Consider the following 19,774-nt stretch of genomic DNA (forward strand, 5'->3'; position numbering starts at 1 on the left):
TCTAATGGGTGCCCACTTTCTGTCAGGACTTGTGCAAGGCTCGGGATACAGTCATGGAATGTACCCTTGAATGCTTGGTGCCTCCTAGGAGAAAGCAGAGGCAGGTAACTAAAATTTGAGGGTCTGCAATGTAATAGGTATCTTCCCAGATATTTTTAGCCAACACTGACAACAGTAATTACAACCAGCATTTATACGGCATTTAATGTAGGGGGTTGGTGCGGTTAGTAGCCCCATTTTATACATAAGGAAACTGAGGCTTGGGGAGACGTAATGGATTTTCCCAAAGCCAGAATTCAAACCCAAGTATGACTGACAGTAAATCCCATCCATTGACATAGTCAGAGATCACATTTAAGCCAGAAAGCAGTGTGGTCAGTGGTACCATACAAGAGTTGCCTGAACCAGTGGCCGAGATGGGCAACTGGTGTCAGGGGAGTAGGTGAGGTGGGGCCCGGGGTTGGGTCTGATGCCGGGTAGAGTCCCATCTTGCCCAGCCCCTTGATGAAACCCAGGGGATCAGTAGCGGCCTCAGGAGAAGCAAGAGTATGTCTTTAGTGGGGCCTGGGGTTCAGTGCCCATTCAGAAAGCCAACCACCCCAAAAGTCCTCTCCCTTTACCCCTCAACACCCTCTCTTCTCTTCCAGGGATCTGTGCATCTCTGGCATGCTACCTGCTCTGCTCATTGACTGAAGGCCCCTACATCTCAGCTCAGCCAAGAAGCAAAGGTAAGAGTACTGTCCAGGGTCATTCCATGGATGGTGTTCAGGCCTCCCCACTCCTGGGGCCCCAGTGAAGGGGGTCATGATGACATTTCCCCTCTGTGATCACCAAGACCACTCCTAATTAGAAAGGAGCTGAATCAACTGGGCAATATGGTGGAATGGTGCTAGCTTGCATTTTCAGAGTTGTTTACAACAGAGAAACACTTTCTTGTGCATTATCTCCTTCCATGATGCTCCCCCCCAAAAAACCTTAGGGGGTATTATCCCCAATTTACAGATAAGGAGACAGACGCACAGAGAGGGGAAAGCACTTACAGCTGGCAGGTGGCTAAGCCTGAATTCCAACCTACATTTTCTTGTCTGTTATCCCCATATGGCCTGTGCATATTGTCTGTGCTTGCTACATGCTTGATGAATGAATGAGTGAATTAATGAACTGACCAAGATCAATGGCAGGGCAGAGCGGGCTGGAATCTGGCTCTCCTGTTACCCCAGTTCCTATGTTTTTTTCTGCTAACTGTGGCTTTCTGCTTTGATGAGCTCAACACTATACCAATCCCTACACCCCCACCCCAGGATTTCAAGCATCTCATGTGTGGTGTCCACTACCCTTCCTGCTGCAGACAGAAGGATAAAGGTGGAGTGGTTGGCCTCAGCCTCTCTGTCGGGTGGCCCCCAAGCACGGATCACACCCAGCAGCCCTTCATCCACATCGCCTCTTCCCCACCACCCACTACCAGTAATCCAATGTGCATAGTTGTAAACTTGTTTCTTTAAATAAACAGTCTTGAGTTTCATACCAAATAGTCTTTTAAGAGGAGGAACGTCTCCAGGCCACCTCGTATTTAGCATACAGTGAGCCACATATTTGCACAGAGAGAGTGTGTGTGGATATAGAGATCGCTCGATCGCTATAGATATCGTTGCTCATCCAGATGGGAGCTATTTATGATGCTGAGTCACTCGCAATGAATGCCACTGAGGGATTCCAGGCTGGGCTCTGAGCCCCAGCATCACAGACCTCATGGCTCTCTGCCTCGTCCTCACTGTTCACAAATGAGAGAGACAGAGAGAGAGAGTGGTCCCCCATCTCAGTGCAGGGACAGAAGGAGACATGTTGGCCACAGGAAAGAGAGACTTTCTCATAACCAAGTTCTATTTCAAATCATTGTCCTCCATCCAGAACACCACACCCTTACAGAGCATCTAGTCCAATTCCTTCCTTGTATAGATAGGAGAGAAAACTGAGACTCAGAGAGGGAAGGGCCTTGCCCAGGGTCACACAGCGAGTCAGTGACAGAGCTGGTCCGAGAGCTCGAAACTTCTAATTGCTGCCTGGGGCTCTTTCCCCTTTCCCAGCCACCTTCTTCAGCTTTATTTCCAATGTCTTGGCATTTCAGCCCCTCAGGAGCTTCCTGTCTTCTGAAACCTTGGAGATGTCACTGAGCACCTCTTTCCTTGAGCTCCTCCAGGAGGGGAACTAAGTCTGGTTTGGGGGTTATCCCCAATACTTACTGCAGGAACTGCACACACTAGGCACTCAATACATGTGCATTGGGTATTATATAAGACCAAACTCAGCACCAATTCCTGGGGAACCCTAGTTCTCCATTTGAAAAAGCACCCATTTATCCCCACCCTCTCTTTCTTGTCTCTAAGCCAGTTCTCTATCCATGCAAAAATAGACTCCCTCCCACTCACCACCCACCTCTGCCCAATTCTATAATGAATCAATTTTATTAATAGGCTTTAGGATAGAAACTTGACAAAGGCTTTTTGTGAAAGTCACCCTTTATCTCCCTATATAGTTTTCTTCTCAAAGAATTCTAATAAACTGGTCAGATGAGATTTTGCTTTACATAAAATATTCATTAATCCACTCCTTCCTTCCATATGGAATATGTTCGTTTAAACATTCGGTGATCTCTATTCTTTATTATGGATTTTATCCAGTTGTTCTAAGAGACCATGGAATGACATGGAAAGCGTATGGGCTTTGGAATTAGGGCTGGGTTAAATTCCAACTGACCACATACTGGCCCTGCATCCACACGGATTGCTATAAAAATTAAATGAGATAATGTCTGTAAAGTGTCCAGCACATAGTAAGGGCTCAGTGCAAGTTTGTGAATAAATGCAAGACTCAGGACCCATATGAACCATATCCTAAAGAGTAAGGGACCAACTGACTCTGCAATCTGAAATCTTAAAATCAAACAACCCCAGAAGGGTAGTTTGAGAAGTCTTGAAGAGCAGACCCCAAGAATTACACTGTTGGTTGGGATGTCTCCAGGCCAGAAAATGAAGCTTTTTCTCCAGCTCCTTGTACAAGGAGTTCCCTCAGCTCAAAGAAAAGTCAGAGTCTGGAATCTAGGAAAACAGAAAGCTCCTTGAGAATAAGCATTGTGTGCTGTTAACTGTTGGGTTCTACCTCTCCCAAAACTAGAGCCTATCCATAGGGTAGTACAGATAGGCAAAGATGGATAGGCAGCTGTTATGTTGTATTCTACCTCTCCAAAAACTACCCTACCCATAGGGTAGTATGTATAGTCAAAGAGATACACAGTAAGTATGCATTGGGTTGAGTTGAGTTGAGTTGAGTTGAGTTGAGCTAAGTTGACTTGGCTTTAATTGACTTGAGTTGTTTTGAGTTTGCTAATGGACCCCACTTTAGGACCTACCAAGGGAGAAGCTTCCTGGAACTCAAGCTTAGCTTAGACTGGGACCCACAGCACAGGGGAGACCCCAAGGATGATGTCCTGGGAACATTCAGGGCCTTCCAAAGATCGAGGTATCTCAGAGATAACCAGAACCATAGATAGGACTGAGAAAAAAAAGGTAGAAACCTTAGCTTGGTGGGGGGCACCACAAAGCTGAATTTCCTTTAGAAATCTTTAAAATTTATCAGAATTTGGACTGGATCTTACTTTATCTTTAGAGTGACATATTCTTCTCTTCATGGCAGAGAAGGGCCCTTTAGTGGTACCCACTTCAGTGGAAGATCTCTAGGTTGGGGGCATAGGCTGCCATGAAGGGAGAAAGCAGCCTGAGGCCAGGAGCCAGTCAGAGCTCCATATTGCAGATGCTGACACAATTGTAAATTGATCCTTCTATTGGAGTAAGGGTTTGGGGGTCTGATTAAGGTACATTTCAAAGTCCAGACTTACATCAGGCATCAGTTGATGAAGGGAACGGTGACCCAGGAATCATAATGGGGAATCAGACAAGACCTCTGGCACCAATGGGGTCCCTTCACTGGCCCCATCTCAGGCACTGCTCATCACAGGATGCAACCAGGTCCTGAAAGGAGCCAGGAACAGAGGCAACAATGAGACTCAGGCCAACAGGGACTGCTCCAATCCTTACTGCATTTGGCTGTGTCTGTCTGTCTCCTACACTGGCTTGGGAACCCATCAAGGGGACTACATCTATTCTTCTTGTGTCATCTAAAAATCTGGGTACAGGTTAGACATCAGCATTTGATGAGTGAATAATTAGGTCAGAGTAAGCCTTACAATGCCAGTGGAAGATTTCAAGAGAGTAAGATGGAAAATTTTAAGATTTTAAAATGGCAAAGGTCCAAGAGAGAGATGCCCAGCCAGGAAAGATAACATAGACCCAGAAGTTGCCCCTCAGGAGTTTGGCTCACAGGGAAAATTGGACTAAATGAAGTCAAGAGACAGTGATGCCATGTGGGTCAAAATAACATTTGTCAGAGTCCTGGGCTTCTGAGACAGTTCTCAAGGGCCACTGTAGAATGGATTTGGTCAAGAGAAGTTTTTAAAAAGGAATCTCTGCACCCAACAATCCTATTTGAATAATTTTTAAAAGCTCCAATTTTATCTGTTTCATATATTAGATTTCCAAACACATTTTCATTTTTAACAGATTCATTGGATTTTTAAAAAATCTATTTGGAAAGGACTAGTGTTGAAAGAGCCTTGGCATTTGGAGTTAGACTGTCTGGATTAAAATCTCAGCCTCAAGCCTTTCCACCTATGGGACTTTAGGAAGGGACCCCTTTGAGCCTCCATATTCTTATCTATAAACCATCCTTCTAGAGATAGGTGAGAATTAACTAAGGAGCTACAGTATTTCCCAAGGGCTGTACATGGGTGATTGATGGTGTACACGATGATTTTAGGTAGTAGATGGATGAACATTTATTATTTTAATAGCTCACAATTGTGCATGTTAGAAAAATATAACTGACACACCAAATTCTGTGATTTATGGAAATAATATAGCATTTCCTTTTAAAAGAAAATTCAGAGCTTTTTAAAAGGCAAATCAATTTAAAGAAAACTACAAAGTAAATGAATAGTAGTGATATGGCAGAAATCACGAAGGGGGTACAGGAATGACTGAAATGTGGGGAAAACTGAGATAATCTGTGTAAAATACCTATCCGTGTCTGTCACTCAGGAAGGGCTCTAAAGACTTAATTCTTGTATCCTTCTCTCAATTCCCTGAGATGGCTGGACCTAGAACCAAGCTCGTCCACTGGGACAAGATAGGCGCCCAAGCCTAGTCAGCCAGGAATACAGTGTATGGTGGGTACGAGTGGGCAACCATGGCCAAGTCCAGGCGGTCAGCCATGGTCAAGTCCGGACGGGCAGCTAGCCACAGGATCTCGGAGCAGGCACAGGCTGAAGAGGCAATGTTTTCCACAGAGTGGGCACCAGCCATAGTTTCTAGCAGCTTCTAGTTGAAATTAAATAACAATGTTGTATTTTCCGCGTCCTCGTTTTTACCATTACCTTCCACTTAGAGAATAGGATCGAGCTTTCTTGTTTTTGCAAATGATGTCATGTTCCTTTTAGGAATACATGTATTAAAGGTTAAGAAGTGAGTGTGTTGTTATTGTTCAGTATAAAGTGAGTAATAGTACAAGAGAATACATGTGTGGAAACAAGGTAAAAGTGATCATGACTGAGAGAAAAGCCAGTCTGGCAGAAGCATGGAAAGGGGTCCTGCAGCTACAGGGCCCATGCTGAGCCCACAGACAAGATGTCTCCAGACTCATCCGCTGGCTTCAGGTCAAGCCTTGTCCTGGGGAGGCAAAGGTGGCCCCATCCTAAGGAGCCAGCTTGCTGGGCAGGTGACCTGGAGCCTCCAGACTGAGCTGGGAGTCCAGGGACCACGAGAGTGGCCCAGCAGCAGTCATTATGGTCAGGGCTGCCCCCAGAGGGTGTGTCTGGAAGAAATCCCAGTCCTCTGGTTTCTGGCGAGGTTGGGGCTGCAAAGGATGACCCAGCAGCTCCAGAAGAAGGGGAGGAAGGAGGTGAGGGTAAGGAAAAGCCAAAGCTTTTCTCTGTAGCTGACTCTGTAGCCTGTGCAAGCTTGGCCTGGCATTCAGGGGAATCCAGTGTGAACCCAAACAGTCCACACCGCCTATGAGAGGTGCTGTGCATCGGTGTTAGTAGCAAACAACAGAAACCAAATCTGCCCCAATCAAACAGAAGCAGGGGTTATTGAGAGGTTATCAGATAACACCCAGAAACAAAAGGAAGCCTGTCGATCAGGCTCAGGAAAGGACAGGAACCAAAGCAGACCAGGGGTCTGGTAGCAGGACTGAGGCCAGTTTCTGCAAGTCTCCCCTGTGGGACGCATCAGCCACAGTGTTTGTTCCTCCTTGCATCACTCTACGCATGATTCACAGCCCCGGGAGGGGCACTAGCTGGCATGGCTTGGGTCCTGTGTCCTCCTCGTGGCCAGCAGAGAGCATGGAGCTTGATCAGATTCCCTCCAAGACTTGAACACTGAGGAAGGGGTGATTCTCAAAAAGAAAATCAAGGGACTGTTATTAAAGGAGGAGAAATGGATTCTGGCCAGAATCCCAAACCAGCAAATGTCTACCATGAGGAGCCAAGGGAGGACCAGGCGGTGTGGTCCCCCGGGTCTGACTCTTTGGAGCCATCCCTGGGGCTTCCTTTCTCCCACACTGGTAGGGCCAGGTCACTGTCCTGACCTAGGGCCAGTAGGCAGCCATAGCCAAGACAGAAGCCCATCAGACTTCTAGTGAGGGGTTCCTGGATCTTCCAATGAGCTGAGGGAGGGAGAAAGTTGGATAAGGCTGTTCCTTGACCCCAGAGCTGAAAAGGATCTGCTGGGTTGAGGAAGTCTAATGAGAATTACTCACTCAGGGGCCACAAACTCACTATCTGCAGGGCTGGCCAGAAATAAATACATGAAAGGAACTATGGTGATCTGGAATATGTCTGTCTACAGGGGCAGCCCCTGCTGGGTCCAGCCAACTGTTGCTATACAGACTCACGGCCCCAGTGTTGATCGATATCCTGATTTTTTTTAATGTTTATTTACTCATTTTGAGAGAGAGAGAGAGAGAGAGAGAGAGAGAGAGCACACATGCACCTGTTCATGAGCAGGGGAGGGGTGGAGAGAGAGAGAATCTCAAGTAGGCTTTTTGCTTGGGGCTCAATCCCACAAACCATGAGATCATAACCTGAGCTAAAATCAAGAGTCAGACGCTCAGCCAACTGAGCCACCCAGGCACCCCAATTTAAGTAAATCCCCAAATCCAGATTTTTTTGTGAGACTCCTCCTTTCCAAGTATTGTTAACTACCGAAAAAAAAGTTTAAATACTGTGCTGACCAGACAATGCAAACCACCAGTTTGTGACCACTAGACTAACTTCTCTTCATCCACCTCAACGCAGCTAAGAAGTCACTTCCTCCAGGAAGCCTTCTGTGACTTGCCCCTCCCTCTGCCTTGCCACCCTCTGTTTGGATTCCCACAGACCCAATATTTCCTCCTATCACAGTAACGACACTCTGCATTATACAAACTCCTTTGCTTCCATCTGCTGCCCTTTAACTGTGCTTCCCAGAGGGTGAGGGTGCCCACCACATCTGACATCTACGCCCAGCATAGTGCCTGACACATTCGAGGCACAGGGCACAACTGTAGGGACTGCGGTTGTCAAGATGGCTAGGTTAAACAATGGTGACAAATTAATCCTGAGACCTCCGTGGCTTAATACAACAAAAGTGGGCGTCTCCCTCATGCAAAGTCTGCTGTGGGCCCAGCAGGTCTCTGGGTAGCCTCCTGCCAAGCGGTGACTGGGAGACCCAGGCTGCCTCCACCATTCGGTGGCAGGGGAGGAGAGAGAGCAGAGAATCCCCACACACTCCAAACCTCAGCCTACAAGTGCCTTTTGTCGGCTCCCTTCACAGAACATTGGCCAGAACTAGTCCCATGACCTGTCTCACTCCAAGAGGCACAAACCCTGGGCTGCAGGCGACAGTGCTAAGGAACCCCAGGGTCCAACAGGTAGACTCCAGCTGCTGGTGGGCAGAGGCAGCCAAGGCCCATCGTTCATGGGAAGCAGCAGGACTCCACAGGTCATGTTTAACTCAAGACATCTGGAAAATTGGGACGAGAGTGAGGAGAGAATTTCATCAGCTTGAGCTTTCCACCTCTCCTTACTGTTCCAATCAGTAAACATTAGGAAATGAAAATCAAGTTGATGGAAAAATTGAGGTCAAATGCCAATGAGCAAACCATTTAGAGTGAAATCGCCACCTGGCCCCGTGACGACCTGGGAGTGACTGCAGCTGCTCGCAGGGCCTCTCTGCTGCGATCAAAAGCCAGTGCACTCAGGGATCCTGACCCCTGCTGTCAGCCTTGCCCAGAACCTCAGCCAATGGCACCCCCAACTGCAGCCCTCTAGCTTCCATTTGCATGCTGCTGGTGACAAGAAGCTCACCACCCTACCCCCACCCCCAAATCATCCCGCTCCGCTTTCAGACCACTCCCATGGTGTTTGTGGTGACAGGATCCGATGTCCCTAGGGACTAGCGTTTGAGGAAAGTGCCTGGCTCAATTCACCCCTCTGGCTGACCAATCACTGCCTTGACCCCCAGGAGCTGTCTGGGGAACCGAGTGCAGTAAGAATGAAGGAGGTGAGGCATTCAGGGTAGGGGAATATGTGTCCATTTCTGGTTCATAGAATGAAGACAGAAATCCATTACATGGGAGATAGGATCAGACCCAGAGACATTTATCCCAGAGAAGAGAAATCTCTGAGAAACTGTCCCAGGACAGTGATGGAGGTCCAGCCTGATTAAATGAGGGGGGCAACAGAGGGGCAAATAAGATCCCCAAATAAGAATGTCTTTTCCCGGGGCGCCTGGGTGGCTCAGTCAGTTAAGCGGCCGACTTCGGCTCAGGTCATGATCTTGCGGTCCGTGAGTTCTAGCCCCGCGTCGGGCTCTGTGCTGACAGCTCAGAGCCTGGAGCCTGCTTCAGATTCTGTGTCTCCCTCTCTCTGACCCTCCCCTGTTCATGCTCTGTCTCTCCCTGTCTCAAAAATAAATAAACGTTAAAAAAAAAAAAATTAAAAAAAAAAAAAAAAGAATGTCTTTTCCCTCATTCATTCTGCAAACATTCACAGTTTGTCTACTGTGCCAGGCCCCATGCTGAACACCGGGAACAGAGAGACTAATCAGTCACAGGCCCTGAGCTTGGGTGAGTGGGCAGGCATGTAATAATAATATTAAACCCATATGGGGATGGCTGAGATAAAGTGCAGGATGGAGACTATGGGAGATCAGAGAAGGGGTACGTGGCATACCTGGAGGTGGGGTGTTCAGGAAAGGATGAGGGGGCAGACAAAATGGGAAGAAAAGGATGGTGGGTCAAGGGCAAAGGCCCAGAGATGAGAAATAGCCTGGCATGTGGGAAGACCTACCCACTGTCCTGTTGCTTAAGGCAGGAAGTGATGACAGGGAGGCCAGAGCAGGCAGCAGAGGGCCTTGAATTGCCAGGGAGCTGGGACCCTGGCCTAGGCTAGGAGAGAGCCATAGGCAGTTGGGGGGTGAGGGGGAGGTTGCAGAAAAACATATCCTACATTCCTAACAAACCTATGTTTGTTACTGAAATATAACCTACATTCATAAAAGTGCTCACATAATACATTTACAGCTCAATGAACTTTCACAAAGTAAACATACCCATGTAACCAGCCCCCAGATCAAGAAACAAACTTCCCAGCTTGCCAGAAAGCCCCTTTTGTCCTCTCTTCATCGCCCCCTCCCTGAAAAAGAACCACTGTTCTCCACTGTTCTAACTTCCAACCTCACCGATTAGTTGGTTTATTTTTGAACATCGCACAAATGAAATCACGCATTCTTTGGTATTTGACTTCTTTCACTCGTGATGTGTGGCATTCTCTCATGTTATTCATTCCCATGGCTAAATTATATTGCAAATATAATTATATTTGGAATTACGTATATTATGTTATAATATTAATGCATAACATATTTGACAACACCAAAATGCATTCATCCATTCTCGTGTTGATGGACATTTGGGTTGTGTTCAACTTGGGACCCGTATGGTTCCATTAAGAGTCTTGCTTGTGTCTTTGGATGAACATATATACACATTTCTGTGGGGGGTGTGCCAAGGAGTAGAATCAGTACGTTATAGGGGATGTGGGTTCATCTTTAGCAGCTACTGTCAAATGTTTTTTCCAAAATGGTGGTCCTAATTTACACCCTGCACGGTACTGTATGAAAGGTCTAGAAGCTCCATGGCCTCACCTACATTTGACATTTTCTGTCCTTTCCATTTTAGCCTTTCTGGTGAGTGCACAGTGGTGATTTGCATTTCCCTAATGACTAGTGAGGTTGACCACATTTTCATGTGCTTACTGGCCATTTGGACATTCCCTTTCCTGACATGGTTGTTCATGTCCCTGGAAGTTGAGGAACAAGGTGTACATTTTATTTTAGAAAGTCATCTCAGGCGGCCAAGTAGGGTGACTGGGATTGTAGAAGTAGATTCTCTTGAACCTCTGGCTAATACTAATGGCATCTCACTTAGGCACAGGGCTTTATCTGCTTCCTCTGCCTCTTTAAATTCTTACAGCCTCCTTGTGAGGTCAAAATTGTTACCAACAGGGCACTTGGGTGGCTCAGTGGATTAAGCATCTGACTTCAGCTCAAGTCATGATCTCACGGTTCATGAGGTTGAGCCCCACCACGTCGGGCTCTGTGCTGACAGCTCAGAGCCTGGAGCCTGCTTTGGATTCTGTGTCTCACCCTCTCTTTCTCTCTTTGCCTCTCTCTCTCGAGAATAAATAAATGTTAAAACATTGTTTTCATTGTTACCAACATCTCAACACCTCAAAGATGAGGTGACTGGGAAATTACTTGTACAAAGTCTCACAATCGGAGCTAAGTGTAGAGCCCCAGCATGGGGGGGGGGGGCCTCAGGCCTGGGTTTGTTTCCTCGTTAATCTCAGACAGGAGCAGGAAGCCTGGGAAGGAATAGAAGAGAAAGGAACAAAAAGAAAGGTAAAGAAACAGCGCCAAGAACATCTATCGCACTCTTATATTTTATCTCACGAGAGGAGATTCTCCCTCCCTTTCCTCTCTTCCTTCCTCTTCCCTCCCCTCTCCCCACCTCTCCCCAAAAGTCCTAGCAGAGGTGAACAGCCATCAGAAGCCTAGTGACCCCCAACCCCATTATTGTGTTGGATGCCCAGTGATGTGAAGGGAGGACTGGAGCCAACCTGAGTTGCCTGACCTGCTACCACTCACTCTGTGGCCCAGAACCGGTCACTTTACCTCCCTGGGTCTTCAACTCTTTGTCTGTTTCAACAGTCCCTTCCTCAGAGCCTTATGGAGAGAAGCCAATGAGCCAGCATGGGGCCTGCCACAAAGCAGCCCCTGGTTTAGTTGGTACATGCTCGTTCCCTCCCTGGCCACATCCAGGACTGGTGTGGCTCCGTGTCCTGCCTGCAGCCCTGTCCTTTGGCTCTCTCCTTCCTGAGTAGCAGGGCAGCACCCTTTTGTCTCATGCAGCGACAGCAGGCCCCTAGCAGTTTCGTCACTGCCAGAGAGCAGGTGTGGCAGGGGCAGGAAGAGCACCCCTCCCCCAGGACCTCCCTGCAGCTGCCTGCACTCTGGCCAACAGCCAGACAATTCGCCCCAGAAGGGCCTTTCTCTTCTCAAGGGCTCTCATCTCAGAGCCCAGACGCCTTTATTTTGGGAGCCTTGCTTGGTAAAGTGCTCTGTCAAAGCTACCTCCGAGCAACATCCCCACCCCCACCGCACACACACCACACACTGCCATCCTGCCTGATCTTCCATTCATTAATCTACACGGTATTTGGTGAGCATCCCAGGCACCCTGCTAAGCCCTAGGAGACCCACAAGGTCCCTGTCTTTCTGGGGCTTCCCCTGCAGGGTGTGGGGAGGTGGGTAAGACACAAGCAGATGGATACAAGACATAGGATCACTTTGGGATGGTGCTCAGGGCTATGGATGGTGAAGTCCAAAGCTGTAATGGACCACCCTGTCCCCAAACAGAGTGGAGAAATTTACAGGCCTGCTGCTGGCAGGGGTGTGTCCTTCTCTGGTTTGGGCTCCAAAGTCAGTTCCTAGAGGGAAGGGTCACAGCATAGCTACCACTGGAGAGGAGGTTCCAGGAGGTGGCTGGAGAAGCTTCTAGCTGCAGCTGACCCCCAGCTATCCCACCCCCTCCTTTCCCTCCCTGCAGAGCCCTGCCAGATCCTTCAGATCCAGCAGCCCTCACAATTGTCTTGTCTCTCCCACCTCCTGAGGCAGCAGGAGGGGTCACAGGAGCTCTTCCTTGACTCACCAGCTACTCCCCACCCATCCCATAGGGTTTGTCCCTCCAACCCTACTGGGTTCCGACCAAGCCACGCCCTTTCCAGATGGGTCCCTTACAAAACACCAGGAGTGGGGTGCCTGGGTGGCTCAGTCGGTTGAGTATCCAACTCTTGATTTCGGCTCAGGTCATGATCCCAGGGTCATGGAATCAAGCCCCGTGTCAGGCTCCTCCACTCAGTGTGAAGCCTGCTTAGGATTCTCTCTCTCTCTCCCTCTGCCCCTCTCCTTGACTCACATGCTGTCTCTCTCCCTCTCTAATACATACATACATATATACATACATACATAGAAAAAGAGAGGACAGAGCTCTTCTCTCCTTAAAAAAAAAAAAAAGAAAACAGGGGCGCCTGGGTGGCTCAGTCAGTTAAGCATCTAACTTTGGCGCAGGTCATGATCTCACAGTTCGTGGGTTCAAGCCCTGCATGGGGCTCTGTGCTGATAGCTCAGAGTCTATAGCCTGCTTCAGATTCTGTGCCTCCCTCTCTCTCTGCCCCTCCCCACCTTGTGCTCTCTCTCTCTGTCTCTCAAAAATAAACATTTAAAAACAAACAAACAAAAAACACCAGGAGTAAGGTCATCTGAACCTTAGTCAAGGCTGGCAGACTTCCCCAGATCTCCACCCCCAGAATTCTCTCTCTGGCTCTCCTTCTCAGGCCTCCCGTATCCCTGTCTTTCACCTTCTCACTGACTCATTCTCTTTCTCTGTGCATCTCTCTCTGTCTCTGTGTCTCACCTCAATTTTCCTCCCTCTGTCTCCCTATCACTCTGATTCACATCCTAAATGCACTTCTTATCTGGACGTTAATTTACTTCAAATACTTACTTTAAAAAAATGCATTGAACCCCTACTGGGTGCCAGGCATGGGGCAAGGAGCTTGGGTCTAATCAAAGATGAGTAAAGCATAGACCTCCCTGAAAAGAAGATGAGTCATACACGGAAAGAAGTGAAATGGAGAGGCTGAAAGTGACTGAAGCTATAAAAGAGACGATGGGGGCTCAAGAGTATCAAGGAGGGGGTTTTCTGAGGGCTTCATGGAAGAGGTGACTCTTCAGTCAGATGTTGAAACATGGTCATGCAATGGAATGTGGGCTGACTGTGCAGAGGAAGGTCCTCTCCTGTGGTTGAGTTCTTCAAGTGCCCTCTCCACTCAAAGCTAAATCCTACTCTCCAGCATCCTTCTTGTTTAATCTCCAAAGTACCCTTAATAAAACATGGACTTTGGTGTCTTACAGACCTGCATGCGTCCCACAGACTCAACTCTCTGAGCTTTCATTCCACCATCTGTAAACAATCCTCTAGGGCTGTTGTGAAAATCAAATAAGACAAAGGATGTGAAAATGCTTTCCTACTGTTAATGAGACTCTTTACTCTTAATGAGGGCTCTTTCAACTGCAAGTGACAGAAACCTAACACAAAACGACTTCAAATAAAAAGAAAAGTCTGACATTGCTGGCATCAGGCACACCTGGATCCAGGGGTTTAAATGACTCTATATCTCTCGATTCTACTCTCAGGCAGACTCTCTCGCTCAGAGGAGAAACACAGCAACTACTTGTCCACAAGTTGAGCAAGTCTAGCAGAAATAGGATACTGCAACCCCAATGGTGCCAGCAAAGTTCTGGGGTTGAATTTCAGTGGACAGAGCCCTAATCTGTCCCCATAGCCAGGCCTGGGTCACACGCCCACCCTGGAGCTGGTAACAACATGGCCCTCCCACCCAATCCATTAGGGCCATGAGTAGGAAAGGGGTAGGTACTCCCAAAGAGGTGCTGTTACACTGTTACAAAAAGGAATGGGTGGGGGGGTGTCAATCACCTTGGGTAGTGAAGACAAGGAACACACAGGGAAAGAAGGTTTACACTTTCTTATCTCTCGGATCCAAAGCAATCTGTCTTCTCCAAAAAGTCTCTGATCCCCCAAGGCTGTGTTGAGTACCCCCTTCTGTTCTTCTGCAGCAACTTATACTTCCCTTATCATCATACTCATTGCATTTATTCTCATTTTCCATTTACTCATCTGTCTCCTTCACAAGAGAGTATTGAGAGGTCAGATACAGTGCCTGTCTTGCATGTTGTTGTACCCACAATGCTGACAAATACTAGACACCTAGGAAATGGTGGATGGATGGATGGATGGATGGATGAATGTATGGATGATTAGATGGCTAGATGGGTGAGTGAATGAATGAATGAATGGGTGGATGGATGGATGGATGGATGGTTGAATGGATGGATGATTGGATGGCTAGATGGGTGAATGAATGAATGAATGGGTAGATGGATGGATGGATAGATAATGGATGGATGGGTGGATGAATGGTGTGGGAGAAAATTGGTAAGATCAGTTTGGGACATACCAAGCCTAGGCTCCCTGTGAACACACAAACACGGCTATCCCTCAAGAGGCTGACAGGTGGACCTGGAGTTGAGGAGAGAGGTCTGGGCTGGAACCGAGGTTTGGGAGCTATTAGCATGGAGACTATAATAGAGGCCATGGGAACGGATCAAGATCACTAGGGAGGGGGCAAAACTGTATACCCAAGGTCACACATCATGTAAGTGACACTTGAACCCAAGGCTGTGCAATGTCAAAGTCTGATCTCATTCCTTCATTCCAAGGCAATGGGGCCACTACTTGAGGTGGCAGCACACAGTTAATGTCTCTCCTTTCTCCCCACCCTCCCCCTCCTCAAAACACTCAGCCAGAAGGGAGCAGCTGCCTGGGAGGACAGAGAGACAGATTATGTAAACTGTGATTGCCACCCACAGGAGGAGGAGGAGAGTGAATAGGTATTGAAATGCGCTTTCAATAATGCATGTCCTCCCCCGCAGAGGCCTGGGGCTTGGTTGCAGGGAGAAGAGCCTTAAAGGGACCGAGCCTCCTATCCCTAGTGGTGGCACCCACAGACCCCTGGCCACACAGGTCTTCTGTCCACAACTGGAGGGCTCCATGGACATCCACCACAGGGATCTCCAACCTCTATCTATCAAGGACACCTTTTTTTTCCCCCTCCTGGCCCCCATGGATTTGAGTTTTTAAAGATTCTGTTTCCCAAACACACTGCATTTAAGTCATGATTAATTCATTTCCTCCATTTTTTATTAATCAAAGACACTTAACTGCCAGTCAGAGCTTTGATCAGCAAGAGGTAAGCCATGAGGTGATATCACTCCAACCCAAGGCTAAGGAATATGACAACACTGTTAGCCAGGCCCACCTTGCTACTCGAAAATGTCCTCTCTCCCTATCCCCATTCATTACTGTCTGTGGAAGAGCCCAGGTTGGGGAACAGTGATCCTGCCCAGCACTCTCATTTCACAGAGAAGAAAACTGTGACCCAGAAAGGTGAATGGACTTGCTTGAGGTCACAGGATCAGTAGGATCTGAAGGCTGAGATCTGACCTCTCCTGTTTCAACTGACTTAGAACTTAATAACATGATAGCTCTGATAGGTCATCCACGGGAACCGAAAGTCCAGAGAAGGACAAGAAAAAAGCCATCAGAGCCAGCACCTTCACTGCACCTTTACTATGAGCCAGATGCAGTAGATATATTCTCCCACTTTGTTCTCACACAAGGGCCATGAGACGTGGGACTGTCATTCCCATTGAGCATATGAGGAAACTGAGCACCAGAGAGGCTTTGTGGGTTACATAATCCACTGGGCCAGAAAGTGGAGGATCAGGATTCCAGCAGGCTTGCCAAGAGCACCAAACGCACACTCCTTTCAGCTCTCTGGCCTGGCTGGAATGAAGGTGAGGTGGTCACGTAGACCAGATTTGAAGTTTTGCTCACCACTTACCAGCTGTGTGAATTTTACTAATGATCTCACCTCTCAGAACCTCCAGTCCCTCACCTGGGGAATGGGGATAGCACCTTGTTCCTTGAGTGATCATGAAGGATAAGGAGAGATGATGGGGTTCAGGCACCCAGCACAGGTTGTAGGGATGGCACCTTCTCCCTCTCGTCTCCCCTCTCCTTGTTAAAAAGACTCCAAGCTGGCAGAAGCCAGGATGAGAGATTTGATTGCTTATGTCTTTGGGGATCTCCTGGGCTGGGGATAAGGAAAACATTGCCGTGTTCTCCCTCTGTTACTAATTAAAGGGACTGTCCTCTCCTGGTCCAGTAATTCTAAGACAAGAGCCAAGGGTTGGATGAGGCTCTCCCTCCAGCAGGGATGTGCCCCTGGTCATCACCATCTGCTTCCACATCTGGTTTTGTTGGCATTGGGACCAGGATGCCTTGAAAATTCCCACAGCCCTCCTGGAAACTCATTTCCTCAAGGCAGCCTAATGAAGGTGGTATGGAAATCTCAGCTCCCAGAAACTAGAGAAGGTGACCTCCTAGACTTGCCACAGTTGCTCCTCTGGACACGGTAGAGGTTGAATAACTGACTCTGTGGTCCCTACTTCCCCTGGAAGTGGTTTTAAATGAATAAGTACCAAAAATTAAAAAAAAAAAAAAAAAAAACCTCGGCAAGTGAGATGGAGCATTAAGCAATTCCCTGGACACAATGAAGTGAATCAGAGGTCTCTGAGGCACCTTGTGCCAGGCACCGGCTAAGTGCCGAGGACTCCCAATGAATGGGGCCTGGCTCTGCCCTCAAGGAGCTCCCAGTGCCGAGGGTAGAAATGGACACAAAGACATAGGCTAGGACCACTGGGAGACTATGATGGAGGGATGTGGAGGGTGCTGTGGGAATGCAGGGGAGGGTAGGACTGACTGAGTGGGGAGAGAAGCATGAGGAGGCTTCACAGAAGATGCACTTTTATGCTGAAGTTGGTGAGAAAAAGCCATTTCAGATAGTGGGACAGGTGGAAAGACAGTACCCGTGATAGCATTTTAAGGAGGGTGAATGGATTGAATTTGGTGGCTGATAGGGTGTGTGGATGAGAGAGAGGAAGGAATCTCCACATGCTTTTTGGGCCCTACCTGCCCCTTTACTCTGTGTGGGTGGGAAGACAGAATGCACTGATAAGCAGCCCCACCCAGGTTCCCAGGGAAACATGGAGAGGGAGAGCTTCCTATCAGCTCTCTCCCTCAATACTGAAGAACTTTGCCTCTTGTACTCTCCTACCTGCCAACACACTGTCAGTTGCAAGTGAAAGAAACTCGACTCTAAGCGTCTTTAGCAAGAGGGACAATTTATTGGCATAGTGTTGAAAGGTTCAAGGATGATTGGTTTCTCCCACAGCTCAAATGAGGAGAGCAAACCTCAGTTTCTCTCCACGTCTTTGCTTTGCTTTCCTGTGTTGGTTTCATGTTCAGGCAAGTTCTTTTCTGACAGTGGCTCCTGAAGCTCCAGACTTAGATCCCGCTAGCTTAGCAACCTGCCACAAAAGGAGGCTTTCCCACAGCTCCAGCAGAAATTCCAGAACTGAGTCTCATTGGCCTTTCTTGGGTCACATGCGCATCCCTGAGCCAATCGTATGTCCAGAGGACTGCACTGATTGGTAAAACCCTAGTCATGTGCCCTCTTGGATCCCCAGGCTGGGAGCTCAGTACACAAGCCTAAACCATGTGGAAGGAGACTGGGGGAGGAGCAGTTCTCCCAAAGGAAACTGGGTGCCATTATTAAAAAAGCAAGATGGATGCTTGGAATGCAAAACCACGAGCTATCCTTTCCATCTCCTTCCCACAGTAGCCTAGGGCTGTCCAGAATGGCTGCCATTCCTTCCAGTGTTTAACATCCATACCATGGTCTTAAACCCAGGACCGCTTACCATACCTCTAAGACTCAAGAGGTGAATGAGCAGGGAGAGGCACTTGACCTTTTGTGCATTCAAAATAACAACAAACTGAACCTGTTCGTTTGTGTACTCATTCATCTCCTGTGTGTCCTAGCCAGGTCTGGCTGCTGTGAGTGATAGAAAGACCCAGACTCTGCCCCCGAGGGATTCACGGTCAGTAGAATCTATTTTAGGAATAATTCTCTGATAATTAAGTAGAGTCAGACTTACTCTCCAAAAAAATACATTTCACTGCATTTTTTTTTTTCTGGCACTCAGATGCTTTTATTTGCTTTTAGATTAACTGCCTCCCATGAAAATCACAAATTGAAAAGGCCTTTAAAATTTCCCTTTTACCTCTGAGTCAATTTTGTCTTCACTAATAAAAATTCCTAATTGCTATTACAGTTATTGAACATTCTCATTGAGGCAGCCTCTGGTGTTTTCATGATTTATTCTTTGGAAATCTGAATCTGAGTCCTGAGAAGGTATGGTGGTGCCTTCACCAACCAAGAGGGCGAGGGTCCAGAATCTGTTCTGTTAGAACAGGGAGCTGCGAAATTGGGAGTCCTGACAGCAGATGATTTGGGGCGTGTGATCTCTGTTGGTGAATATCTACCTGTAGAAGCGATGCATACTGATCCTGAGGGCCTAGATTGGAGTGCTTGGGAGTAGGTTTTCAGTTCAATGTGAGTGGGGAATGTCCAAGGACCAGAGCTGTTACAAATTAATAAGCTGCCACAAAATATGGTAAGCTTCTTGTCCCAGCAGGTGTATAAGCACAGACTCTTAGCAGGGAGGTTAGACCAAATGATTTCAGCCTCTTCCATCCAAGAGATTCCTGAACCGTGGGTTGTAGCTCTGGCTCAGTCACAATCTTGCTGCGTGAACAAGTCACTGTCTTCTTTGGGTAAGCCCTGTCCCTCTCTGAGTCGCAGTGACCTAGATAACCCTATAGCTCCTACTTTTTCTAAATGCCTCTCCTCAGGCCTGCCTCTGCACACTCAGATGATTTCTGTCCCATGCATGTTTCAAGGCTCCCATCCCTAAGTGAAGCAGCCCCGAAAACCTGCAGGTGTGAGGCATCTTCTGTTCCTAGAGACACTGTGATTCACAGCCATGGGGATGCCTCCCCCATCTGACAGGTGGAGACAGTGAGGTCTAGGGAAAGAAACCAGCCACCAAGACAAGATGCACCCACGCGCACCTGGTTGGGCCCCTCGCACTGCATCATCTCCCTGCCCTGGGACTGGCCCACATCCACAGATGATCTTGGGAACTGGCCTCGCCTCACCAGGTCGGGCAAAGGGCAGCAAAGGCAGATGCAGACACCAACATCAAGGAGGTAGAAAGTGTGCTTCCCACGGATCTTTCCAAGGGTGGCCTTAGGCTTCTCTCATTTCATTTTTACAACAGCCCTGCAAGGGAGGGATTACCACTCCAAGTCAGGGACCTGAAGCCCAGAGAGGCTGGTGAAGGTCTGAAGCCAGCCAGCAAGTAAATACTGGAGAGGGCACTGGGCCAGGTCCACCTGCCCACACCGGGGCCCCTCCCCATGATGCTCAGAAGCTCACCCTCCGGCAAGAGGCATCAACTCCTTCTAGGAGGGTGCCCTTTGGCCAGGACAGTTGGCTGGAGCCAGATCAGACCTT

General features: G+C 48.1%; 1 protein-coding gene across 1 annotated transcript in view; it reads left to right on the plus strand.

Annotated features, from left to right (window-relative positions):
- Nucleotides 1-19,774, plus strand: part of CPLX2 (complexin 2) — an 84,566-nt gene that overhangs the window by 11,022 nt on the left and 53,770 nt on the right. Inside the window, exon 2 of the mRNA XM_040445588.1 lies at nucleotides 648-728. The gene's annotated coding sequence lies outside the window, so the exon portion shown is untranslated. The remainder of the gene's footprint in view (nucleotides 1-647; nucleotides 729-19,774) is intronic.

Source organism: Herpailurus yagouaroundi, unplaced genomic scaffold, assembly GCF_014898765.1.
Source record: "Herpailurus yagouaroundi ecotype Mexico unplaced genomic scaffold, PumYag 29, whole genome shotgun sequence".
Taxonomy (NCBI): Eukaryota; Metazoa; Chordata; class Mammalia; order Carnivora; family Felidae; genus Herpailurus; species Herpailurus yagouaroundi.